General features: G+C 43.2%; 2 long non-coding RNA genes across 2 annotated transcripts; one reads left to right on the forward strand and one right to left on the reverse strand.

Annotated features, from left to right (window-relative positions):
• Nucleotides 1-370: 370 nt before the first annotated feature.
• Nucleotides 371-15,279, reverse strand: LOC121666619. The gene is made up of 3 exons (XR_006016718.1): nucleotides 8,466-15,279; nucleotides 7,427-7,966; nucleotides 371-438 (listed from the first exon to the last, which is right to left on the reverse strand). It is a non-coding gene; the product is annotated as an uncharacterized LOC121666619 (long non-coding RNA).
• Nucleotides 15,280-15,383: 104 nt separating this feature from the next.
• On the forward strand, nucleotides 15,384-25,871 carry LOC121666618. The gene is made up of 3 exons (XR_006016717.1): nucleotides 15,384-16,148; nucleotides 21,176-21,271; nucleotides 24,869-25,871. It is a non-coding gene; the product is annotated as an uncharacterized LOC121666618 (long non-coding RNA).
• Nucleotides 25,872-27,782: the final 1,911 nt, after the last annotated feature.

A 27,782-nucleotide genomic window follows, 5' to 3' on the forward strand; every position in this document is an offset into this window, starting at 1 on the left:
AGGTTCGGCCATCCTCTATGCAGGTTTGCAGTTCTAAAAAGCTGGCACAATTAGGGCTCGGATTCGAATGGGTTCTTAGGATGGCCGTCCGAGAGTCTCCCGCATACAAGGGGTGGTAACATTTATCGCAGGATGGTGCTCCTCCCGCTTGGATGTTGATCATGAGGAGAACCCATATTAGTGGGGGTCCGGTACAGGGCACTCTCCCACCCATGTCTCCCCTCTAATCCCTGTTAGAGGATCCACGACTTCCTATCTGTGGCAAGAGTGTATCCTGATCCGGTCTTGCCCCCTCTCAATATTCTTACCCATTGGTTACTGTTACCCGCTTGCTGCGGTGATACTCTCCCTTTTGTGTCAACTTATTTTCCTTCCTTTTTAGGGTCTGATTTGCTAGGTGCATGGGAGGATACTCTATTCCTTCAGAGTTCTTTGGATCTGTAATGAGACACATCAAAAATTAGAAAAGGTTCTTTTAAATTTTTCAATAAATAACTATTTTAAACTTTAAATATTAATAAGTAACACTAGGTATTTCAATGAATAAACGACTTCTAATTCTTAAGACTTGTAATATCACCAAAACAGTTAATAAAGTTCAAATCATCTTAAAAACTCCATCTTTATCTGTCCTTTCATGGCTTCTTCTTCAGTGTCAGCTTGGTGTTGGTTGGGTTAACTACTGTCCACTCGGTTGGGGCTTGTACAGGTCCTTTCACCCTGGAGACATGAGTCCATCCTTTCTCTTGGGTCCTCATTGCTGTTGCTGTGGTCAGCAAAATTTGAAAAGGACCTTCCCATTTCGGGGTCAATGGCTGATCCTTCCAGGTTCTAATTAATACCCAATCACCAGGCTGGAATTTATGAATGTCGAAATCAATGGGCATAGTTTGGGGGAGATACCCCTTTTCTCTCAGTTCTTTGAGAGTATTTGCGACAGTCTGTATATATTTCTTTACACTCTGTTCTCTCTCTTCATAAGTTCCAAGATAGCCCGGAGTAGTTAGAAAAGGTAGTCCAAAACATCATTTCATAGGGGGAAACCCCTATGTCTGCTCTAGGTTTTGTTCGGATCCTCATTAGGGCCAGGGGAAGACATTTTAACCAGTTCATTTTAGTCTCTTCTACTAACTTTGTAAGGGCTACTTTCAGTGTTTGATTTACTTTCCACCCTTCCGGAGCTTTGTGGTCTCCATGGAGTGTGTAATTTCCATGTGATGTTTAGGGCCTCAACTAGCAGTTGTAACACTTAGGCTGTAAAATGAGGACCTCTATCTGAGTCTATAGTGTGTAGTATACCATACCGAGGTATTATCTGCTCTAACAGAATCTTCCCAACTACTTCAGCTGTTGTTCTTGTTGTAGGATAAGCCTCCACCCAATGGGTTAGGTGGTCGACTATGACTAGCAGATATTTAAATCTTTGCACCTGGGGCAACTTGGTGAAATCAACTTTAATACTCTGAAAGGGTCTTCTTGCTAATTCCCTTCCCCCAAGAGGCATTTTCCGCATCACTTTTCTATTCACTCACTGACAAGTTATACAGTCTCGTGTCACCACTTTTGAAATTGTAAAAATTCCAATACACACATATGTCCTCAGAAAGTGGTCACACAATGCTTGCGTCCCCCAATGTGTTGAGGCGTGTAACTCTTCTAACACTTCTCTAGCTAGGGCCTTGTTTAATACTTGTCTCCCATCTGGCATCGTCCACTCACCCTTCTCATTTTTGACTGCCCCATGCTTCTGGAATTCTTCTAGCTCTCTCTAATGTGTGAGATCTCTCCATCCTTGCCCTTGTCTCTCAAACTCGTTATATGTAGGATGGTTCCTTCATCTCCTAAGGCTGCTTTCTTCGCTATCTGGTCGGCCAAGTTATTTCCTTTTATCTCCAGGGAGTCTCCTCTTTGATGTCCTCTTACATGCACTACGGCTATCTCCACCGGACCTCTTAAAGCTTCAAGTACCTCCTTGATTAAATTCTCATGCACTAACGTTTTTCCTTTTGAATTTACAAATTCTCTCTCCGTCCAGATTTTACCGAAAGTGTGTACCACTCCGTATGCATATTTCGAGTCAGTATAAATAGTTCCTTTCAGATAATTAAGCCACAGTAGTCCTCGTAATAAAGCATAGAGTTCACAGCACTGCGCCGACCATTGTCCTGAAAGTCTCCCTTTTTCTATAATGGTCATGTCCTTTTTATTTATCACCGCATACCCCGAAACCCGTTTTCCTGCTACTACTCTAGACGAACCGTCCACAAAAAGGATCTTTCCCTCTGGTAAGGGGTGTTCCAATAAGTCCTCCCTTACTTTAGTTTGTAAGTCAATGGTTTCGATGCAGATATGCTCAAGTTCTCCATCTGGTTCTCCATATAAAAATTGGGCAGGGTTTATTGCTCGGGTTGTAGTTAACTCTAAATTTTCCATATTGTTCAGGATCAATTCATATTTTAAAAGCCTGCTGTCGGAGATGCATTGGCTAGCCTTTTTACTTAATATGGTTTTAAAATCATATGGAGTGTACACTCTAATCTTCTTACCAAAAGTCAACTTATATCCCTCCTCCACCAGAGTTACCGTGGCTGCCACGGCCTGGAGACAGGTTGGCCATCCCCTTACCACTGGGTCTAATAACCTTGACACATAAGCAATAGGTTTCTTTACTCCACACAACATTCCTGTACAAGCACTCCATAGGCCACTCCTTCTTCAACATTCACAAATAATTCATATAATCTGTCTAAATTGGGCAAACTCAACACTGGAGCAGTTACCAGTTTCTCTTTCAATTATTCCAACCTTTTATTATCTTCCTCATTCCAGGTTAAGGGTTCTTGCTCTACTAATTTGTCATACAAGAATTTTACTAGCTTGGTATGTCCCTCTATCCATAGTTTACAGTACCCGATCAACCCTAACAATTTTATCACATCAGTTTTTGTTTTTGGTGCTGGCAATGACAATATTCCCTGTATTCTACTCGAATCTAACTTCTTGTATCCATGCCCAATTAAATGACCCAAATACTTCACCTCCAATTCCACAAATTGCAACTTCCTTTTTGACACTTTCAAACCCTTTTCTCCCAGAAAATTTAGTAATTTAATCGTTGTTTCCTGGACCTCTTCTTTTCGTTCCCCTGAGGCCAACAAATCATCCACATACTGCAATATTTGTACTTGTCCAGCCAGTAAAAATTCTCGCATCAATTCTTCTAAAGCCTGACCAAATAAATTTGGGGATTCCATGAATCCCTGAGGCAACCAGGTCCATTGTAGTTGTTGTTTCCTTCCTGTAGTCTCATCATGCCATTCAAAGGCGAACCATCATCTGCTCTCTTTCTCAAGTGGGCACGCCCAAAAAGCATCTTTTAGATTGATTACACTGAACCATGCATGTCGTGATGATATTTTATTTAATAAGGTATATGGGTTAGTGACAGCTGGATAACATGCAATGGTTTGTTTGTTCACCTCCCTCAAATCTTGTACCAGGCAGTAGGTCCCGTCTGGCTTCTTAACTGGCAAAATTGGAGTGTTGTGGGGGGACATGCATGGCTCAAGTATACAGTCTAGAATTAATTCCTTAATTACAGGGGTCAGTCCCTGTTTTCCTTCAGCTGATATATGGTATTGTGTAACCCTTATGGGTAGTATGTTCAGCTTCATCTTTTATTTCAATGGGTGGGATGTCTAACAATCCATGCCCTCCTCCTTCGGCCCAACGTCGGAATTAATAGTCTCCTCATCGTCTTTTGTTAACACCATCATTTTAGCCACCATTCTACCTTCCTCGGGGACTACCCCTATTCCCAGCTGTAATTGCAGGTCCCGGCCTAGTAAATTGCATCCCAATTTTGGCATATTTAACAAATCTACACAACTTTCTCAGGAATTACCTTTAACTTGTACCTGTTCAATCATGGCCACATCAAATGGGTCATTCTTAGCTCCCTTAACCTTACATTTTCTATCACTTAACTTACAACCTTCTGGAAGCTTTGATATACGCAATCTGTCTGCTCCAGTATCAACAAGAAACTCATATTCTTCACTCTGGGGGCCAACTTCCAGATTTACCAAGGGCTCTGTGTGATTTTCAAAACCTCCCCCCAGAGCAAAGAGCCCCTGACACCCCTAACCATTTCCCTTTAAAATCTTTTCCAATGTATCTTGTTCCCTAGCAATTGCCTCATCCAAACTTCTTTTCTTACAGTATCTCTTTGTATGTCCCCCTTCACCACAACAATAGCATATGATTTTGACCCAGTTCTGTTTTCTCTGCCTGTATATCTTTTCCTTCTCCTCCCCATCTCCTTTTGACTCTCCCCTTCCAACTCCAGTGCTTTCTCTAGCTATCGCTATCATGATCTTCGCTTCAGTTTTTGTCTTCTCCTCCTCTCTTCTCAAGTATACCTTCTGCGCCTCCCTCAACAATTCGTTCAGGCTGTTTTCCTGCCAGTCATCTATCTTCTCTAATTTTCTTCTAATATCTGTCCATGCCTTGGTAACAAACTGGATCTTCACGAATACTTGCCCTTCCGGGCTATCTGGATCCACACAGAATATAATTGAAAATTCCTTTTTAACCTTTCCAACCATGCACTCGGGGTCTCGTCCTTTTCCTGCTGGCTGTCAAAAGCCAGCCTCGCATTGTTTGTCCTGGGCACAGACTCTAGTATACCTTTTACTATGAGCGCCCTATAATCTCTCATATTTCTTCTTTCTAGTTCATCATTTAGGTCCCAGTCTGGATGCACATGCGGCATTTTCTCCTCCCCCCGGGGTCCATTCCTATTCTCTCGCTCCCAGATCCGCATGCCAGCTGCCCTAATTAGTTGGATTTCTTCTGGGGAGAAAAGTATACCCATGATAGAATTCAACTCTTCCCATGTATGAATGCTACGACCCAAGAACTGGTCAACCTGATTAGATATACCTAGTGGATCCTTCAGTAAACCTTTTAACTCCTTCTTAAAATTCCTCACCTCAGAAGCCATCAACGGCGCATTAACAAACCCAATTCCCCCTCTAGCACCTCCCATGGGCACTTCTCTCAAGGGGAATAATTGGTCCACTGTCTCTCCTTGAGGCACACATTTCTGGGTTTGAAACCTAGTATTGTAACCATGGTGTCTTACCATCTCATCTGAGTCCTTTTTCATCTCTGATTCCTTTTCCCCCCCACAGCTGCAACCTTGCACTATACTTCCTTCAGCAGAGACATTGTGTATCAGGGAGAAACTAAGGGGTGTACTTTGAAATGTAGGAGGGATAAGGAGAGGCATAGGAAGGTTCTGTGGTATGGTTGGGACATTCGGGATACAAGGTTGATGTACAGGAGAAATTGGCACAGGTGTAGGGGAAGCAGATGGAGTCTCAGGTGATGGAATAGGGTGCAGCGGAGGAGGTTGGGGCAGGTAGTGGAGGTGGTGGGAGAGGTATTGGCTAAGTAGGGGGAAGTACCGGAGGAGTAGGAGGGTGAGCTATGGGTAGAGTAGGTGGTGAAGGGGGTGGAAGACAATCAAGAGGGTCCCACCCTTTTGAATTACTTTTCTCTCCTACTTCCTGTGCTTCTTTCTTATCCACTTCCTTCTCTTTTGATACTTTGTACACTCTTACTTTCTTGTCCCAGATCTCATTTTCAAGCCAGCAGGCTGCGTGTAAGATTTCTTCCTCATTTTGGGTCTCCTTTAAATTAACGCGTCTGTTTAAAGCTCTGCACATCCACTTTTCTTTGGATCCGTACCAGGGCCAATAGACAGGCCCTTCCTGAATCACTTCCTTTGACCAGATCTCAATACTATAACTGATCATTTTAATTTTGTCCAATTTCTTTAAATTTTCATTCAAATCCAAATTTTCGAGCATTTCTCCCAATGGGCTTTCGGGAGGACTGTCTTTTAATTCGGTTTTGTCTTTCTTTGTCCTTTTATTCTTTCCCGCACACTGGCCCATGATTTTTGGTAATGTTTATAGAGTGTACCTAAGTGTCAACAGAGTTCTTTAAATTAATTATTACTTAAATCAGAATAAAACGAACTATAAATAAAACCCTTTCTTTTTCTCTCTCTCTTACAAACTTATGGCAGTAGATAGTCCCTGCTTCAGAAAGGAATTAGCTTTAATCTATATTAGGCTCCTCAACCAGGAAACTCAATGATCACTACTTCTTAAATACCCACTAAGTGAGCCACACTACTGTGAAGCTCAAACAAAAGTTGGTACCCAGCTAAGGAGAACTCTTGGTTGCTAATCCGAAAAACCTCTCCTAAAATTACCTCATTACCAACAAAATTTAGTACACACAACTCACAAACTTATGAACATCTACCTAACAAATAATCGTATTTGAATGAACCAACAAAACCAAGGCGAGCTACCACAAGTTCTAGGAAACCAGGCAAAGCTAAGAGAGAACAGGTAAGGTTCTGATAAAAGGAGTGAAGGTCACGGGAAAATAACAGTAACTTTTAATTTTTAAACAAGGGTTTTTTTAAAAGCAGTAACTGTAATAATCATAATACAACTACTCGTGGGAAAATTTCTTAACTGTGGGAATTAAATGGCTGCCCGTGGGAAATCCAACAGGAAACCTCAGAAACTACAACCTAAATGGTGACCCAACCGGAAACCGGATGAACCCTATCAGGCCCTTTCGGCCCTTTCCCCTTCTGGGACCCAATTACAGACTCCACCCCTCGCTGGAGTGAGGGACCCTCCCTCCTCCGGGGAGTTTCCTCAAAAATTAAGATGGCGCCCGCCAGACGCCACTAGACACTTCTCCTCTACAACCCAGATCTTAAAATGGCTGCGACACCAAAAATTTCTTCCCTATGGAATGGCGGTCTCAAAAATTAAGATGGTGCCCACCAGACGCCACTAGACACTTCTGCTGTACAGCCCAGATCTTAAAATGGCCGTGACACCAAAAATTTCTTCCCTACGGAATGGAGGTCAATGAAAGTCCCCTTAACTTTGAAAATCTCCAGTTAAGAGTCTTCCTTCCAGCCCACAAGGGTCCTAGTTCCCTAGGCACAGACTCTCTGGGGTCTGCCCTAAGGAACCCCCTCCTCCCAGGTGATCCTGGCTGATGGAATCGCTACTTCCCTGTCTGGGACTCCTAGCGATTCCACCCCCAATCTGGCGATGACCAAGCCACTTCTAACTGGAGCCTGCACGGGGCGGCTAGAAGTAGGGTACTCCTCCGTCTCCCACCTTTAAGGGTCCCTAGGGGTACAGCACTCACACGTTTTTCACTCGCTTCCCTCCTTTCCCGGCTGGGCTCCTCGTGGAGGACTGGAACCGCGGTACTCCTCACTCGCTTCGGGAGTCCGCTCTATGCAGCCCCCGTCTCACTCAGTCGCCACTACACGCACACTCGTACCCCCTAATGCCTCGACCCCACTCACAACACCAACCTGACAGCGAGTCCCGCTCCTTAGAGGGGAATCCTCTGGGTTGTTGGGCCCCTGATATTCTCTCGGGACAGCTGACAGTCCTCCCGACGGTCGCGAAGAAATCCAGAGTCCAGGCGGCAAAAATTCTGCTGGACGCATCTTCCCTGGACTCGTCCTTCTCCAGGACCGCCCAGGGGGCGTGGCTTATCCTGGACGAGTCCCCAGAAAACTGTTATAAACGAGGCTCGGACCTTTTGGGTGGAATAAAAGTCTACTCGTTTATTAAAAAGAAAACCAGGAGCAGAGACTCGAGGTAAGCCCAAATCCCACTCGACAACCCAGAAAAACCAAACTGTGTGTCGCACAGGGATTCCCTTGGACTCAGGTTCCTCAGGAAGACCAGGGGCTGAGCCCCGGAGCAGTTCTTAGAGTCTCTTTTGATGCTGTGATTGGTGCAGCTCAGATCCTCCTCTGATGGCTCGTTGCTAGGGTCCTCATTGGTGTTCAATTCTGTCAGTCTCTGGGGCGTCGCATGATTGGTTGGCCCCTTGATCAATAATCCTTCAAAATGTTTACATCATGATTATTGGGTTGTCTTGAGAACATTCTAGAGCATTCCCCTCGTTCCTGTGGACCCACTACTTTCCCCCATTGGTGTCCCCATCTAGTGGGCACATGGCAACATTACACCCGTACAATCACAGTAACAATTAACTCATTAACTGCATACCCCACTCCTGTAACAAGCAACTTTTAACTTCTTCTCAACCAAAAAAAAAAAGAACTTTTTAACCATTTATTACAACCTCTTGAAACAGGACAGGGCAAAAGATCCACTCTAAACTCAATGAACCCCTTCCAGACCTCATTCAGAATAGCACTCAGTAATTCACCTGTGATGTGCCATGTGTCTGTTCATTGTAGTCCCCAAGTATTTCTAATACTGTAAAGAATTGTGAAGCATTTGCTGTGATTTTAGAGACTGTTATTATTTAACTACTCAGACACTGGTGATTAACTAGAATTTCTGGTTGACCAGTAAAAAGACCCAAGGTGTTACCTGGTTTGTCTGTGGACTCATTCATTGAGGGACAGGTGAGAAGAGAACCAGGAAATCCTGGTTTACAGGCAGGTGCTCCACACCACCAGACACTTTTGTTTCCCCTTCAGCGGCTGCCAACCAAATGCATGTGTGGAAATAGTTATAAACATATCTGCGGAGCATTCTCTTGGGTTGTCTCTCTTTTTCTCTCTAAAACTCTTAAAAGGAAAAATGCATTTGGAAGTATGATGTGATTATGAAACATGAATTTCTGATTAGAAGTATAATTACATTCCCTTTTGATGCCAGCCAATGGCGTTCACACAGGCCAGATCATAACACGTGCACTCGGCAACCTTAAACCTCACCAATTTCTCAACTGCCATTTGAAGATAATAAAGGAAATCTGTGTTTTAATTTTTAATATTTTCAATGCCTGTTCTTACAGCCATTATGTATTTTGGGAATGAACAGCTGAATCCATCATCCTGTCTCCAATTGAATCTCCAGAGGCATGTTACCTGAACCTTGCTGCTTTTTTCCTCCCTCCTACACAGACTTGCTCTGTTTTCACTTTTTATAACCACACTGTATATTAACAATAAGAACATTAACTCATAAAAACATTAACTCATTGGGGTAAAATTATACCATGAGAGTGCATCCAACTCCCTATGTGTTTTGACATTCCATTTAGCAAATGGTGTTACCATTTTAAGAGTGAGTCATTTCAGCTCTGAACCACTGCAAGGGAAGTAGAAGGCTTGTGAAGAAGAAAATGTGAAGACAGATACATGTATTAAATCTGTTTTAAATTATGTTAGAACTGAGCATCAAAGAACAGAGCTTCATCTCCCACATAAAGGACCTGGTTGCTGAAATGCCAAGGGGCAACTCTCATAGCAGGGCATTTGCTTGGACAGCAACTGGTGGAGTGGGTGTCTGCACTAGAAATGCCTCCAGAAGTGCCAGACTGAAACCAAGGAGATATGAATTAGAATTTATTTTTTTAAATGAAGAAATGAAACAGCAGAAACTGATGGAAGTTTTGATGTTTCCTCTCAAAGCCATGTTAGCATTAGCACTAAACAGATGTCCCATGTTCCAAAGAAATGTCAGGTATGGCACCTCTTCACAGTTAGCAAATTTAATTATGGCTTCAAATGCAGTAATGGAGCAACCTTGCTTGGCTATAATAGGATCTGCAATTGGCACGAGCTTTCCTTCCCTCGTATGGGGAACTGCAGAACAAGGTGCTGCACATGTTCCTGCTGTATTATATTGGGTCAAATTGGGGTCTGATTAAAATACTATGGAAGGGAGGGGAGGAAAAATAAGAAATTAGGAGTAGGGACAAACTCAGTGTTTTCCTGCAATTCTAGTTTCCCTGGGCAAATTGGTTGGGTTTCAACTGGATGTGAGTTCAAATCAAATAGCTACTTTAATTAGGAGAACTCCCACTCTATCTGAAATAACACGTGTTCTGGACAGAAGATCAGGACAGGCAGAAGAACTGGCATTGTCTGAAGAGAAGACAGTCCTGAGATAGGTACAAAGAAAGGAAAATAACTCTTTAAATATACCACAAATACTGGGGAAGAGTTTTCTTCTTTTCCTCTCCTTTGGTGGAGCCAATGAGATTTCAGAAGGTTTGGTACAGAGTGGGAAAAAAACTCTTCTGTCAACTCCCACTGCAAGTCTGCATCAGCACATCCAATAGCAATAACAACAATGCCTATCTTGTTATTTGGATATGTAAAATATCCACCTTAGGCAGGTCAGACTCTTTATTACAAGGCCATTTTCTGTTGCTAGTAACTTTGCCAGATTTAAACCATTTGAGCTGAAATTCCCTTTTTGACTCTGTCCCAGGCTGAATCTGCCTGCAATGTTCCCCTGCATGTGCATTTATGCCTAACTGGGGTGGCTGATTCTGATCCAAAGCAAGAAAAAACAACTTATAAAATACTGCTTCAAAAACTTCATATCTCCAGAAAGGAAAAATGACATTAAAATAATCCTTGTGACATTTTTCCTGCCAGAAGAAGAGGAAAGCTAACTATGTGCAAGGTGGATGCTACTGAAAAAATTATCTTATGGTACTGCAAAATGCAATGCTTCCCCACAGCCAAGGTCAGCAACAGACACAGGTAATGCTCTAGCCCAAATTAATTTTAATTTAGTAATATTCTGACACACAGTCATTTTCTTTCTCCCATTGAAACTAATGGGACTTTTCCATTAAATTTATGGAGTCTCAAAGCCTCTTGTTTGTATTTCTTTAGAATTGTACCCCCCTGTGACATCTCTTAGGCACCAGGAATTACAACCCACTTGTGCTATTTTACTATTTTAAAGCCCAGTTTTTATCCCTAACATTGACAAGGAGCTAATTATTCTTATTTTCCTTTCTCTCAGTACTTTTTTGTTTCATAATTTGAAATTATAATTATTACTGATGTAGAATAAAACATGAAATTACCCGTGATAGCACTGAGAGCAGAATACACAAAGGAGCCAGGCCATACTCTGTGAGAGGGACCAGTTGACTCTGCAATTAAATAACGTTGCCATGGTAATGGGGAGATCCAGGGTATAGCTGGGTAACACTAATTAAGGACGGCACGGAGACAGTCACGGGTGACTGCTGAGCTGGAATCCAGCTGCCCCACCAGAAAACAACAAAGCAGTTTATAAATATTAATAACCATTTGCAGCACCTAGTCGTGAGGAGGAAGGGGATGTTACAGGGAAAAATAATGAAGGAAGAGGACTGTGCGTGGCAATGTCTGTGCAGGGCTACACAGCAAGTGATGGCAGACCCACCGCACTCTGTAACTCCCTTCTGTGTTAAAGCCACTGCCCCTCCAGATTTCATCATTCCTAAGGAGAGCAGGAGCCTTTGTGTCACCTGGGACTCATCTGAGGCTGCTCGTACTCAGACTCATCACCTGGCACTGGTCTGACGTTGCTTTTGCTCAGACTCATTCCTTCAAGCCAAGCAGAGCAAGAGACAAGACCCACTGCTCATTCCATTAACAGCCATTAGTGTTCTGCAGCAGCAAAAAGCAAATTACTCTTCTCCATCTGGCTCATTGAGCTTGTGAGCTTGGCTGAAGGAGGACCTGGAGGGTGGGACCTGCCCTTCCAGAGGTAATTTGGACTCAGTGACTAAAGCAGTAACACAGAGTGATTTGTCTTTGTGTGGAAGCAGTGTCCCATTTGTATGAACAGGTCTTACAGAATGAAAAATGATGATTTATTCTCATTTTAGTAGGAAAATTCCCTCTTCTCATCAGTCTTTTTTAATACTGTAACAGACCTTCAGGAGATAAAGCTGGGCTAACAGCACCTGGTGGAAGTCCTTCAGAGAAAAGAAATAAGTTCCAGTGGCTTTTTGATTAAATTCTTATGGACAGAAATGAAAAATAATACAGTTTCCTGATACCTTGTTATCAGTAATGGCTGTACTGGTTATTGGAAGGATATTGATGTCAGAAACATTTCTGCAGGTCTACTCCATGCAACTCATTTTACCTCTCCACCACGCCTCTCAAATGTGAGAGAGCCAGCCTAGATTATTCAAGGATCTTAGATTTTAAAAATGAGACCTTACAGGGTTTCAGCTACTGAGCCAGCTCATAAATCCAGTACTTCAGGTGGCAGCCCTTGGCAGGGAACAACCACCCCGTTAAATCATGCTGGGCAAGAAACTGTCATTTCAGTGAATCATGAGAATTACTAATTCTATTATAATATGTGCATGTGTGAGGAAGGTAATTCAGGAGGAGTTTTAGTTCCATCTTTATGGCGTCCTTCAGAAGATTATGATCCTGGCTGCTTTTCCCTGTTGTCCATCCAATTTCCACAGTGACTGTTAAAAGTTTCAACAGCAGCAGTTAATAATGACAAGCAAAGTATAAACCTTTGGAAAGCTCATTCCTGTTTTGCTGCTCCCCTGGTTGCTGGCGTTAACATCCCACCCCCCTCCCTGAGCGTGCATTTACAATGGGATGCAACACAGAGGTCCCATGGCTGTGGTACCTTCATGGTCTTGTATGACACAGACACATTTGAAGGTGGTTCAGGGAAACCAGATGATCACCCAAAAAGGGAACTGGCCCACCTGCTTGTGCCTGAGTTATTGCACACCCAGGAGGTGAGCTCTTGTTTACGTGTGAGCTCTCTGTATTATTTACAGAGGAAATTTTATATTATTAAGGCCTCTTTGAATTTTAGAATTTTTTTAAATTTTTTTTTAACTTTTTTTTTCCTGATGCATGCGATCACAAAAATGACAGTTAATTAGAGAACAAGCACTGTTAACTATCAAATTCTCACAGTCCAGTGGCTAAAAAACTTTAAACATCAGTCTGCCCTAAAAACAAATTCAAGAGCAGAGCAAACAGTTCTGTCTGAACACTACACACAGAGCCAAGTTTTTGGTAGGTTCTGGTTGCAAATATTTAATTTTGCACTCAATTGTTATTTGGTGAGAGATGTGGCAGTAACTTCTATTTGACCTTATTCATTCTGAGAGATAAATGCATGTGAAAGATTTGAGAAATTTTGCCATCTCACCATTACACATAAAATGTATGACTTCTCCCAGATCAAATACATTTGCACTTTTAAGAGACACTAAGTGGATGCAGACAGATTTGATGTATTAATCCACCTGAAATAATACACATTACATAATTCAGTATTAGCACATTTAATGGGAAACTGCACAAGTCCAAAGTGTTGGTAATTTCAGGCCCATAATTTAAAAGTACCTGGTTTAATTCAATAGAGATAAAAAGCAAATTTGTTCTTTCCTTCACTAATGAAATAGTACTTCAAGGTGCAATAAAGAAAAAATTTGGCTCCACTCAGTGCAGTCTTTATTTGGAAATGGCATACACTGTTCTCGATTCATAAAATCTTGCATGTGTTTAGGTACTAAAGAAGAAGTGGATGCTGGGTTTTGTCACCAGTGTTTGTGAGACACCTTTATCCATTTTCCATCAGCAGATGTAAATTGCTGGAGGCAACCATTAAGCACAAGTAAACATGTGTTGCCTTTTAAACACTGTCACTGCTATAACAGACCAATGGCATGGTTATAAATATGGCCAATAGGGCTTTCTGTGAATTTTTAAAATCCATTTTCAAAGTATTGCTCATTATGTCCCGTGTTTCTTCCTGTATGGTCCCTTGGCACATATATATAGCCCTGTTTAAACAGTGGGGCAGGGAGTTGTTCTCTGGTACATTTTGCTGTGTATTTCTGTTAACTCCCCCTCACCCTTGCTTGTGAGACACTTAACCACCCTTTTACTTCCCCTCATAACAAACCAGAGGATGATCAGAATAACCTGGGATTGAGCTACACAGAGATTAAGGACATGCCTGCACTTTGCAGTGGAGCATGGTAAAACCAGTTTTAGGGAATCTGTGTTTGTGCCTAATAAGGTGCCACAAGCTGTTTCGCCCAACACATGGTGCTATGTCAAAACACAACTCACGTTCGAAGAACCAGGGGTAGTTAGGGGTAATTGCCCTGGCACAGCTATTTTGCTCCTGGTTTTGGAGCTGACTTGCAGCCTCCCCATAGGCTTGCTTAGAACAGTGTGTAGAATTCCCTGCTCAAGGTCATACCAGAAATCAATGGCAGAAGCATGAAAAGAGCCCAGCTGTCTTTAATTCACCGCAGTCACCAGATGTTCTCCTTCCCAAGCACAACCACCCCCTTTTCCCAGCACGCATAAAGTGTTGGAGAAGCTGCACAACTTGTAACACAGGCAGAGAAAAAGCAGCACAGTTGAAACTTAATCACCAGAGCATCACTCCACCAACAAACTGTCCTGCTCCAGGACCATGGAAAATCTGGCCCTTTGCCTCTATCACCATGATGGATCTGTACAAATAAGTCACACCTGTACTAAACAGTGGAGAATTTTGTTTAATAAATGCAGTTTTTGGTTGACTACACACAGCCATGTTTGCTGGTACCAGAGCCCTGAGGGGCAGCCCCTGCTCGGGGTGGCACAGCAATAAATTCCAAGTTTACCCAGTCACTGCTGAGTCTCCACTGGAGATCCTTCACTTCTGTGGTAAGCAGCAGGATCTGACTCTTAATACATGAACTAGTGACACTTAATGCCTAGAAGGAGAAATCCAGTTATCTGCAGCCACTAAAATAACACTCTGCAGCTTGTCATACTCAGTCCAATTTGTTCCACAGTTTCTCAGAGACACTAGGGGAATACTCCATTCTCCAGTTCAGCAAGCTTCATCTACAGTATATTGCTTCCTAAAGAGTTGCTACAGTGGCAAAGAAAAAGAATAGAGGCTTAAAACAAAACTACAGGCTTTCCACCATGACTGCCACCAACTTCTGTTACTGAATTTAAATCTAAAGCCATTTTCTTTTTGAGATAATTGCCAGTTTCTTCTGTTTTCTCAAGCTGCTTGCTTTGGTACAGTTCTGCACTGATTTATACTTGCTTTTGACTTCACTTGATTAGGTGTAAGTGATGGAAAAAATGGCTTTAAATTTCACTGCTTTAAACACTTCTTGAACCCATAGATAACATAGGCAGACTAACTTTCTAAGTTATTGTCGTCCTTGTTTCCCTGAAATCACAGTAGTTGAAACCATTCTGTCGTTTCTTGGGGGTTTTTTTCCATGCACAAACAAAATTCATATCCTTTCAGCTTAAGTTATTTTTAGATTGTGAGATGCAGGAGTAAATACAATGACAAAGCACAGTGGGTTTCTTTTAATACATTTGGAGCAAAACCAAGATGGAGCTGTTTGCAGCACACAGCAGACTCCCAGAAAATTGCAGTCACAGTAGATGGCAGATGTAATAAATTTCCATGCCTCCAGCCAGAACATCCAAGCTCTGATTTCTCTGCCCCAAACCAGCAGAGTAAGAGGGAGTTCTGATGAAAGGCTCTTTTTGGGACTGTTTTTCTTCAATTCATTGCCACTGACAAAGAATTCCTCCTGATCTTGTAAAAGCTCTTTGTGTGAAGTTTGTTTGGCAGCTGCTGGCACAGGGGGGAAACAAGGACAACTCTCCCATTCCCCAAAAACACCTCAAGGCTCTCACGAGCAGCACCAGGATTTCTGAAGACACTGTGAAGGTAACAGAGCACTTCCAAGGGTGATTACCACAGCAAGAGTCAAGTGAATGAACACTCAGGAAGAAATGACCAAAGGAGCCATTCAATTTTTCTTTGGAGTGCTTTGTTTCATAAATCTTCAGACAAGCCATCAACTTTTCCATTTTGGAAATCAAATCTCAACTTCATTCTGCTTGCCAGTAACAAAACAAAAGATGCTCTATGTCTGCCCACGGAGCCCATCACATGGCCTGCAGCTATGCCATCTCTTCTGGGTGCTGACACTGAAAAAGAATTAGAGCACAGAAGAAATGCTTTTGATGATGTGCGAACCCCAGAAGGATCCAGACCACACTAATTTAAGCTCTCTGTGCTTACAAGGAACAGCTCTTACTGTGGGTAGTTACAAACTAGAAGAGAGTTCCTTCAGTGGGAAGAATTTAACAGCTTCTTCCCTGAAGGCTCTTTTAAAATCATGTTAAGGAAAAGAAGAAATCAATAAATACACTTGTTGGAGGAGGAATTCAGAAGCTGTGTCCCTGCTGAGGCCAGTCCTGCTCCAGGGAGCTTAAAGATGGACCCAAGGTAAGGACTCTCACCTCAGCAATACAGTGAGGTTTGACTTCACCCATGAAGACATCTTAAAAAAGTAAATAAATTTGCATGTTCCCCATTTTGATTGGATGTATGGGTTTGGGGAACTCACCCTGTCCCTGACTGGAAGTCTGGAGAGTGGATTTTACCTGGCATCAGTCATACTCTTTGTGTGAAAGCCTTTTATTACTAAAAATCTGCCTGTACTGCTCCTTATAGTGCTGATCCCATGATAAGTATTTCAAACCCATTTGTTTTGTTCATTGTTTTTTAAACTGAAGGGAAACATGAAAAAAATACCAAAACCCACAAGAAACCAAGCTTTCCACACAGAGCCCAGTGCTGAGCTGCAAACGTCTGCATGCCTGGGATGGACTCCTCAAGCCCTCCACATTAGCAGGCAGCAAATGTCCCCTGAATGTGCCACCTGGCACGGCTGCTCGATGCTTTCTAATCCTCCTGGAACAGCATTTTCCAGACAACTCCTATCACACACTGAGCAGTCTCCTTATGTTTGCAAAATGAAGTCAAATTAGTTTGACATCTCCTGAAAGAAGCCTTTATCATCAAAATTTGGCAGAAGAAAAAGACAGGGCTTGTTCCTGACCTAATGGTTTCCCTCCTGCTTCAGGTAAATTCTTACACTGGGAGACATTTGCATCTCAGAGCTGATTTTTCCTGCATACAGAACCAATTCTGTGCAAAAAACATCCAGAACAGCATTGCATAATAATGGAAAAAATGTCAGTTTTCTCGTCTATCCAAGCTGTGCTGAAGGCAGACAAGTTTACAGCAGCCCTTGCTTCTGCACGTCTCCAAGTGCCTCCCTGATTTATGGCACAAAGAAACTCCGAGTCAGAGCTGATTTAACTTACTCTGCTCTGGCAAAGCTGCAGGAACTTTGGCAGCAGCTGGAGCTGCAGAGCTCTAACCAGGGCTGCTGTTACTCATCTATGTTTCTGATATTTCCATGCACTGAAGTTGTTTCCTGCTGGGCACATCTGCTGCAGTTATGGCCTCATTCTACCACCGTGGAGAAGACATTACTGTGTTTTCCTGAGCAGGAGCTACTAAGCTCTGACTATGAGTAAAGGCAGAACGTGTGGCCTCAAAATGAGAGGGGCCTGCTTGGAAAACCTGACCCCCAGTGAGCTCACAGCGGCTGCTGTGGGAATTTTGACTGGCAGGTTTTGCTATGGAGTCCAGCCTAGGAGCAAAGAGAAAGGTGAGATAAAAATGAGGTAAATTTATGGGTTTCCACAAGTGATTAAAAGGTTTTCCTGGACATCAATTACATAGAGACACCTACTGATGGACACTTTTAATCCTCTATACTGGAAGCCAATTTTCTGGAGGCTACATATTACCCATTTTTTTACAGAAGAGTTGTGCCCCAAGCGGAAGCAACAAAACAGATCTTGTGATTAACGTGCTGGTAAATTCCATGAGGAAAGGATGACTCTTGCTACAGACGCTTGTCAGGAGTTTGCCACATGCCTCATTTTCCCACCTATAACCTGACAACTGGAATTCTCCCATGTCCCGTTGTCAGTGAGGATGGCAATGTCCACACTGGACAGGAACTATTTTTTATTTGTGATTATATCACACTGTGCTGAAGGATGTTCCAGTTCTGGCCTCAAGGGATAATAAAACTCCTCCAAGGATGACCTTGTCTTCTGCCCCCCAATTTCCTCCTTATCTCAGCAGCATGTGCAAAAGTAACATTTTTGCATATGGTTGGAGTATTGTAGGAATTCTTTAATTACTTCTAAGCCCAGCTATTTGCAATTCAGAAGCTTGTGTTACAACATTAAAAGGCTTTGACAAAGTAATGTGGAATTTCTAGAGGAGGCTCCAACAGCACAGTTTCTTCTTTTCATCTTCTATTTCAAGGAAGAGTGACAGCAAAAGTTAAATGCTGTTTTTATTTAGTGCTGTTTGATTGAGAGATTAAGGCTTGAATTTCTAATTTGAAGAGCAATTCTCAATGGAGATGCAGTATTTGTCTCTATTAAGGACAAGGTGCCCCTGAAATTGCAATCTGCTGCTCTTCAGAAGTTTTAAATTTCAGGAAATTATAGCTTTTTACCTTGTTTAAAAAAAAAAAGTAGTTTTATGATACCAGAAGTGCCTAACAGAGGATATACATATGTTTCAAATAAAAAAGGTAACCCATATAACCTTCAAGCAAGGCGCCTCTTCCAGCCACCAGCAGCCTCCCAGTAAAGCAGCTGTTGATCTTATTTCATGGCCACCTCCCTTCATAGCAGGTAAATCCTGTTACCGGCAGTTGTACTTCCCATTCTCAAACCAAATCTTTTCCAGTTCCAAGTCACCCCAATTCTGCTGTGTAGCAAAATGGAATGCGGGGATAATTATGAGGCAGACATTTAGAAACAGTCTTAAATCTCCCAGACATTATCTGCATGAGGAAACATTCTGCAGCATCCTCATGCCAAAGGACCTCATCTCTTCTTCCTCCAGTGCCCAGAAAAACCAGATCTCTTCCTGCAGACTCCTGTAGGGGTAGTGAAGATGTGGAAAATGAAATTTTTTCCACCAGGCTACAAGGGGTGATGTCCCATCACCACCTCAGCTTGTACACAGAAAACCAGCAGTGAAGCTTGAGTTTGTTTTTCACCTGAAGAAGCTCAGAGCTGTGTCCCCTGCTGCAGCTGTCACACAGCTGTACCCTGAGCTGGCAGAGCAGAGAGAGCCTTGGCTGAGCTGCAGAACCACAGTCATGAGATCCCAGTGAGCAGAGACCTCCCTGGCTCCCTTGTGAAGGGTGGCTTGATCTCAAAGGATGCAATTACAACTTGACATGACTGATCCTCACCATTACAGACCCTGAGACACACACACCTGTCAGATTTGTCATCTGTCACCCAAACAAAATGCCAGTGACCTACAGACAGAGCTCCCCTCACCCAGCAGATTAATTCATTATAAAATAGATGCACCCAGTATGATGGTTGCAATTAACTCATGGAACTGTCAGAGCTTTCAAAAACATAAGTCAGGCTAGAGAGAGGAGGAAATGACAGACAACAAGACGACCCCAGACATTTCAAATGGGAAAAAAATGTTTCAGCCTTATTCACAATAAAATAATTTCTGTCTGGAAAGCACTGTGACTATTTATATTAAATATTGTGTTAAACTCCGTATAAAGCACCTGCTCCAGGCCATAGCAGCTTGCATCCTAAATTGAGAAAAAGTGGTGGTTGTCACCCTTATTTTACAGATGCAAGATACAGTCACAGAGAGAAGAGGTGGCTTTACAAAACAAGCACGACAAACACATTAACTGAATTTGAGCTCAGATGGTGTATTGGAATGTTTTAACTGAAAGCCTTCCCTTTCCTGTCAGTGAATTTCCCAAATGCATACACCTAAGTTCCTGTGGCTTTCACTGGATTCACAGATTTGGATTCCTTCTGTTTCTACCAAATTACATAGGCTTTCCACTAATAAGAAAATCTACCAAGGCTGTTAGAACTTATTTCTCTCTCTTTCCATTTCCTTAAGGGAACCTGACTCCAGGCATCAAATACAAAGGCAGTTCTTGTGGGGACTTTCAAAGTTGCTTTCATGTCTGCTGCTCTTTGTGCTGAAGTAACAGGCTGAATTACTGCTGGAACGGGAGGATGGGCAGAGCCTGGATCCAGGCAGTGTGGAGGTGTTCTCGGGCAGCAGCCACAGGCACTTTCCCTGCACAGAGCAGGCAGGATGCAGACAGGGAGGCTCCCTGCCCTCAGCTGAAAGGTTGTCTCACAACGTTGCTTGCTCCTTCCCTGGGATGTGTTTTTTTTGTGGGGTATTTCAGTTTTACTGGCAGGCAGACTCCGGAGAGTGGCTGATTTCCACTGCCCTGAGAGCACATCCTGAGAATCACATCTCTACAGTGACTGCTTGCACCATGGAAGCAGCAGATAAGTATTATAGGATGGAAATTAGATGAATCCTACCTTGGTTTTTTTCTGAGTACAAGGAAGTAGCAGCTCTACCCTCATTTGGTCCCACTGATACTGGGTAAGGTGGTTGGAGAGCCTGGGCTGCTTTGGATGGACTCCACTGCAGGGCACCACAGGTCTGCTGGAGCAGGAAGTTTATAGAGCAGGCTCTCCATGCTAAGTAAAATTATAACAACGTCTGGCATTCTGCCTCTAGCACAACCTAAAATGAAGCCTCCTAAACTGATGCTTCAGAGGGCAACAGAATAAATAAACCTCTTAGCAATATGTCTAGCCAACCATACAATGCTTTACATGAAGAAAAACATCTTTCCTGAGCCCAATAGGAAATCATTTTGTGCCCTGAAGCATGAGATTTGTTTACCCTTAACTTAACATGCATAATGCTAGTTTTGTCTTTTTGCAATGAAATTATCCATTCTCTTTATAAATCTGGCTCTTCAGATTCCCCTGAAGAAGCTTATGGCATAAGCTGGAGAAATAAACCACTGGAATGAAACTGTGAGGGAAATTACTGTTATTCCTCCTAAACTACCTCCCCATCTATAGACATTGGACGAAAGTTCACACATACATGCAGGTGAGCACTCTCCTGAGCAGTATTTTGCTGCTAAGGGTGGCACATTAAAGTGTTGGCTAAATAACAAGATATATTTCATATTTAATTCTCCTTGAAATGCAGCATGAAAAGTGCAAATAAGAAAACTGAAAACACAGGTCTGCATTTAACACTGAAATATCTGGGTGTTTTTCTTCTTGTGTTCAAGACAATTTTGGAGGCTGAAGTAAGAAATACCATGGACCCTTCAGACAGACACCAATCCTTAGTGCAGGGGGACACCCCCCTGGGGGTCATCATCTCGTCGAGTGAGTCAGATTCCATTGCACATTTTAAAGATCTACATTTTCGTAGAGGAGACACTGCTTCTGCAGTACAGCTGGGGACTTTCACGACAAGATTCCTTTCCAGAAATGCGGATTTACACCCAAAGATTAATTTGTTTGAAATCAAAACTCGTGCTCTTTTTCTCTTCTTAGAAGCTGCTTGCAGAGGTAAAAGAACTTCCTTTTGAAGGCTCTCCAGTGAGAACTGAAAACATCATTCCAGAGAGGATGAGTGCTGTTAATCCACAGGTGATATACCTGTCAGTATTGACGAGAACAATATTTGCTGAAGGGCATAACAATTATCTCTCATATTCACATGCAAACAGCAGTGCAGGAGGGTAAACAGCATGGTCAGAGTAGCACAGCTTGTTTTTTTCCTTTCTTGTACCTGTTGATGTGCTGTGGCTGGGTATCTCCATTGCATTCCTGGTATTCAGTCTTGCAAGAACTTGTTGCAGTTCCCAAGGACATAATTTCCATTACAAATAGGGAGTGCACTGTAGAAAGACACCCAAAAAAGTAAACTAATCATCAGTTGAGGCAATGCAGACACAGTGGGGGTTCAAAAGGACTGCTGCAGCCTGCTGAGGTTAAACTCTCCAGGCTCCTCTTCACAATAAAGAAGGATTGGCCCTCCCAGATGATAAGTCTGAGGAGCTAAATTAAGCTCTTTCTCTGAAGTGCAGGATCTTGATCATTAACTATAATAGGTACATCACTGGCAGTGAACAGGGGCCGCACAGCCTTCACTTTGCTCAGTTCACTCACCAAATTCAGACCTGGATACAACTCAGAGTATGCAAAGTTGGGAGTCTTGGTCCTACATTGACTATGACCTTCAGGCCATTTCAGAAAGGGATTTAGGACACTTGATTTGGGTGTCTTTTCTTGCCTGGTGCAAGACAACACCAGTGCTTCTACTTTGTTTTTTTTTTTTTTAATTTTATTTTTAATTTTTAATTGCTTTTCATCTGGCTGGGCTGGACTGAACTGCCCACACAAGCACCCAGGTGCCAGCACTGGTACAGGGCAGGTGATGGCTCAGTAGCAGTTTGTGTTTAGAGCACCCTAAAGCAGTTAAAAAACCTGCAGCCTCAGGTACTGGAAGTCAGATGATGTCAATATCCTCCTGCTTTTTTTTACTGCCATGAGCATTTGGATCACTGTATCCTTAAACCAGTCTCCTCCAGTCACACTGCTGAATCTCACTCCTTGCCAGTACTCAAGAAAAGGAATTTCGGAGAAAGACAGCCAATATAAAAAATTCATTATTGCTAGAGGATAAGTTCTATAATAAAGGCTTAAGGTAGGATACAAAGCCTAGATGGGGAGAGAATGTCTCCACTGCAGAGCCTGTGCACTGGGAAAGCCAGATAAAGGATGGGAGAAGAACACCTTATCCTTTGTTCAACACAAGGCAAATGATTGGCTTACCTTCCTCTCCATGTCTGCTTTTACAACAAAACCCAGCCAACCAAAACCATGCAAAAAGCCGCTCTCACACAACAATTTTCATTAGAAGTGTTGGTATGTTTATCCCATTACAAATCAGCAAGATCACAGCTAAGCTATCACAGCCAACCAACCCAAATCACAGCTCAGCCACAGGCACCTCAAAGGAGGAAATAAAGACGATTTTCAAAGAATCAGTCATCCAATTAATTCAAGGTTGTTATATTATGTAAATAGACATCAGAGAAGAAAAAAGCCTTAAACTTGTTAACATTCACTCATGCAAATATTGACATCGAATCCAATACGATTACTCCCCTGAGAAATGGTAAGTGTGCACCTGAGTCTCTGTGGACTTTGGGCTTAGATTTCTTGAATAAATAGCTTTCTGAGAATTATTCATTTTGTTATATATTGCACCATCTGTAGGAATACTGATACAGTAATATGAATATTACCGAAATACTGATTTTATAAAATATTCAGCTGGTCTCCTATTACAGGTGAGGGATAAGACATACTCATAAAATGAACTCAGGAAATAGGACAAACAGTCACATTATAACAAATGTTATTTGTTCCCTTGGAGTAATCAAGTTTATTAAAAACAAAGGCTGGTTAATATTTTATATTTGCAAACATCTTTTCCCACTAATGCCCTAAAGCATTTTGCAAGCTACACGCAGACAACATCTTAAGTACAATCCCTCCTCCTGTGCACCCCAGTTGCAAAGCTCTCAGCTGAATACCCAGCTGCCTCCCACACATTGGCAGCCCCTTTGTGAGGCAAAAAATAAACCCATTAAATTTCATCTTAATATTACTGCTGACATCCAGGCTAATTCAAAAAATAAAGGCTGGTCAAAAAACCAAATAACTGCTCCTGCTGAAATGAAGGGAAAGCAGGAAGGGTGGATGTGCTGGTGTCTGCACGGGGGTGCACATATGGATATTCAAAGTGATGGCTTGGGAACCACTACAGGAGAGAAGGTTTGGAGAAGAGGCAGAGACACACATTCAAGCTTTACATTTGCTAGACTGGAACACCTTCTGCTATCCCAAGCTACTCCAGCCTGGCCTTGGACACTTCCAGGGATGGGGCAGCCACAGCTTCTCTGGGCAACCTGTGCCAGGGCCTCCCCACCCTCACAGGGAAGAATTTCTACCCAATATCCCATCTAACCCTGCCCCCTGTCAATTTAAAACCATTCCCCCCCTTCCTGTCACTCCATCTCTTGTTCAAAGTCCTTTTCCAGCTCTCTTGGAGTACTTTTAGGCACTGGAAGGGCTCTAAAGTCTCCCCGGAGCCTTCTCTTCTCCAGGTGAACATCCCCAGCTCATCCTGCCTCCACAGGTGCCTCCAGTCCTCTGAGCATCTTCCTTTTGCAAACAAAGCACCACTAGAGGACAGTGGAAGCTCAAAAATGCATGGCAGAGCCCATGGTGCTGGGAAATAAGCTGGAGATAGGGAGAAATTTGGTGCAGGAACTTCAGTCTGTAAATATCTGCCCACCCCTGTCTCATCTCGTTGCGATCCCGAGTGCAGCAGGTACATCCAGCCAGAGGGATTCCCGGGGGGACAGGGGAAGTGTTGCAGGGCATTTTAAACGGGCTGAGATTAATCGAAATTCACTGCTGGGGAGATGCCCCCCCAGCCCATCAACAAGCAGCAGTGGCAACTACTGCAGATGGGTGTGCCATGCCGAAATGTAATTGTTGTGACTCAGAAAAAAATTAATCAGCTAGCAAAAGAGGTGGCAGCTGTTTCTCTGATTCCATTTACATCTCATTTGCAGTGTTTACCTAGTATCTTAGGTGCATTTCCAAACACAGCTAAGAATACCCTAGCTAAGAATACCCGAATGCCCTGGTGTTTCAGTGCCTGGTAAGTAAAAGTAGGTTTAATTTTACGTGACAAACTCTACCGTTTCTTGCTAAACAGCAGGGATACAGATAGAGGAAAAAACCCCAAACATAAAAAGGAAAATAGAAAATCTCTCTTCTGGATTTCAGAGCATATTGCATAAACTCACTCTGGCCATATCTGTTTGCATGAAAGGCTCTATAAAGGATTCCTAGGATTTAAAAGGAGTCATAGAAGATATAAAAGATGTTGCCATAGATCTAAAAACAGGCATGTCAATTAGCTGTGATCCTGAAGAAAGTACTTAGCTAGAAAACACTTCAGGTATTTAACTCTCCAGCACAGCAGTACATATCTCTTGGTTCATCATGTACACATCTTTAAGTGACACTCCTTTAGTGGCAGTGTGACATATCCCTTCTCCTTCAGGGTGGTTCTAGCTTGAGACCTCCCATGGTTTTAGCCCAAGTTTGGTGCCACCTCTACTGTAATTTCTAATTCTGCTCATGTTTCTCCCATTAATTTAGGACTAACTTACTGCTTGCCAGACAAAATATGCGTAAAAATACATCACAGCTGCCACAGCACCTTTCACATTGCAGTGTCCTGGATGACAACCAGCATCACAATGAAATGGCTGCATTTGGATTTACAGCTGTAGTCACCTGCTATCCAGAGTGGGGATGATCTTTATAGCACAGAGACATAACTGAGTGGCCCGTGGCTCTGCAAGGAGTCAGTGGCAGGAGAGGAACCACAGAGTCCTGTCTTTGGTGCTCTGCTCACTCCCTGGTGGAGGTTTAATGCCACAATATACATGGGAATAGTTCTTAAGAACATTTCTCCACTCTTTTACTGTCAGGGTATGGATCATCCTTCCTGCTCTCCCCATATCATTCTCAGACATGGAACAAAATTTAAAAACCCTATCATGCTATTTTGCATTTCAATTAAGTACAGTGGACCAGAATCCCAGCGGCTAGGCTGGGATGTGCTGGCACAGCCCCTTATGAGCAGGACAGATCCCAGTCTGCTGTGGTGAAGAGCACGGTGCACTCTCTATGCTTGTACCCTGCTGGGAACACAGGCCAGTCCTCAGACTAAGTTTTGGCTTAGGAGGTGTGGAAAGAATTTGGCAGCTTGTTCCAGTCTCCCAACCTTGCTCACCCTCACATGGAATCACAGCAAAGATCCAAAGCAACAGAGTACTATGCCAATTTCTGCGGGTTTGGCTAAGCAGCTCCCCGTTGGCATTTCCACACACAGCATCTGGATATTTCCTAACAGGGTGGCAGCCCAGGGGGGCGATTTTCAGCCTTCTGTAATTACAATGCTGCTGTCAATGAGTTAATGCCCTTGGGGAGCGGGGAGAGCAGTGCCTCGTGAACGGCTCCCACCCTGGGCGGAGATGAAGCACTGAAAGATGTACAGAGAAATGCAGCCTGCCTTGAAAGTTGAAAATTAAAACATGGACTCTTAAAATTCACATCCTGCAGCTCTCAGGCTTGTTCATGGTTGTCATGGGTTAGCAAGCATAGCCCTGGAAGTGATTTCTTGCAAAGAGGTGCTTACAGCTTCCTCCATGACCTGACAGAACCTATCAACTGGCTAGTTTGAATATTGACAATTTTTTAAGCCACTTAAAATTCTGACTGCCTCTGTGGTCCACATTTAAGAACGGACAAACCCCGGGAAGCCCTCTCTTGCTTCTGGTCTTGGGACAGGTAACTGGGCCCGGCCCATGTGGGCCTCAGTGGGCCCAGCCTGGGCCCTGCTCGGTCCGGGCCGGGTCTGGGCTGGGACCTGCTCGGCCAGGGCCGGGCCGGTACATGGCCATCCTGGAGCCGATGGGCCCTGTTCCACCCACAGCCCCCCACAGTCCTGCTCTGTGCAGATGGCACAGCCCAGCTCCACACCCCCGGTGCGGCCGAAGATTCAGCTGAAGCTGCACTGCTGTCCGGAAAAGATCATGTGACCAACAGCGATAAGCGAAATTCCAGCTGCAAGGCCCAGGTGAGATTAACCCTTTTAGTGCTGTAAGTGCTGCAGACATTAAGTAAAGAAAGAAGAGCTGAAAACCTGAGGGAGGAGGAAGAGGAGATGCTTAAAGCTGAAATTCTGTTGTAAAGCTATGGTGGTGATGGACTATGATATATCAGAGTACCCGTTGTAATATCACGACAGATGGGGGGTGGAGCGTTCAACTTGTACTTGTGAGCAAAAGCACCTGTGCTGGAATAAGCAAATGCTGAAGCAGCTGTAATTTAATGAGAAGTTTGAACAGGGAGAGATGGAAGTGATGAGGACCCTTTTGCTCCAAATCGGAAGGAAAAGACCTCTGTTCCTAGAGATGCTCCCAGAGATAGCCCTAGAGATGAAGATGATGAGGACCCTTTTTCTCCCAGGGGAGGAGGAGGGCCTCTATTCCTAGAGATGAAGATGCTCCCAGAGATGGGTGAAGAGAACTTTTGTTTTTGAACAGCTCATCCTTAAAATGGTACCCCAGTAGCTCAAGACTGGACCCTCGAAAACAGTTGTGGGAAAAGCTGTAAGTCGGGGGAAGGGACTCTCACATGCGAGCAGAGAACCAACCCAGGGAGCTGTCTCACTGTGACACTGAAGCCATGAGAGAACTTCTTGTGGAGATGTCTCCATAGCATGAGCAAGAGAGACTCCTCTCCCTAAGTGAACTGAACAAGGTTATTATGGAAGTGGTAAACAGACTGAAAAATCTCAAGGGTAGTCTTTTTACAGTGGGAGAAAGGGGAGAGGTGGGGGGAGGAGAAGTGTTCTGCAGGTGTGGTATGATTTTTTTTTTTTCCTTCCTTTTAGGTCTGTCAATAAACATTATATTCTTTTAAGTTTGTGCCTGCTTTGCTTTCTCCTAATTCTTATCTCACAGAAAGTAAATAAGTTAGTGATAATTTGAACAGAACCATTACAATGGTGAAGACAGGAATAAATGTAGGAAAACAAAGCAAACCAAAGCGAAAATTGGAGGGCAAATGGATTTCTGTTTTTGCTTTAAAAGCACTGTTTATGGAGCAGAAGGTCAAAGTCATGACCTCTTGACAAAAATACCTGCCAGATGTATCTAAACAATGGCAATGGACTTGGTTTTTGTACTGAATATGTGATGGGTGAGTCAAGAGACACAACCCAGCCCTATGCAGTCAGGAATCACCTGATTCAGATCAGCCACTGTGTGTGACCTGCTCTCTGCAACAGCACAGGAGGAACCAGGTATCTGTTTATTTCTGCTGTAGCATCACATAGAAAATACCCTTAAAAGTGCATAATGGGGAACAGGAGCTCTGTATTTTCTCTGCAGAAAGGACTGGATTTTGACAACCTCTACTCAAAGCAAGGTCATTAAAATGTCAGTCCTTTATGCTGTTGAAACCCACTTCTGCTTAAAGCAGTGGAAGAAGCAGAATACGC

Source organism: Corvus kubaryi, unplaced genomic scaffold (assembly GCF_017639235.1).
Source record: "Corvus kubaryi isolate FWS band 111438036 unplaced genomic scaffold, C.kubaryi_AGA036_p1.0 37353, whole genome shotgun sequence".
Classification (NCBI taxonomy): Eukaryota; Metazoa; Chordata; class Aves; order Passeriformes; family Corvidae; genus Corvus; species Corvus kubaryi.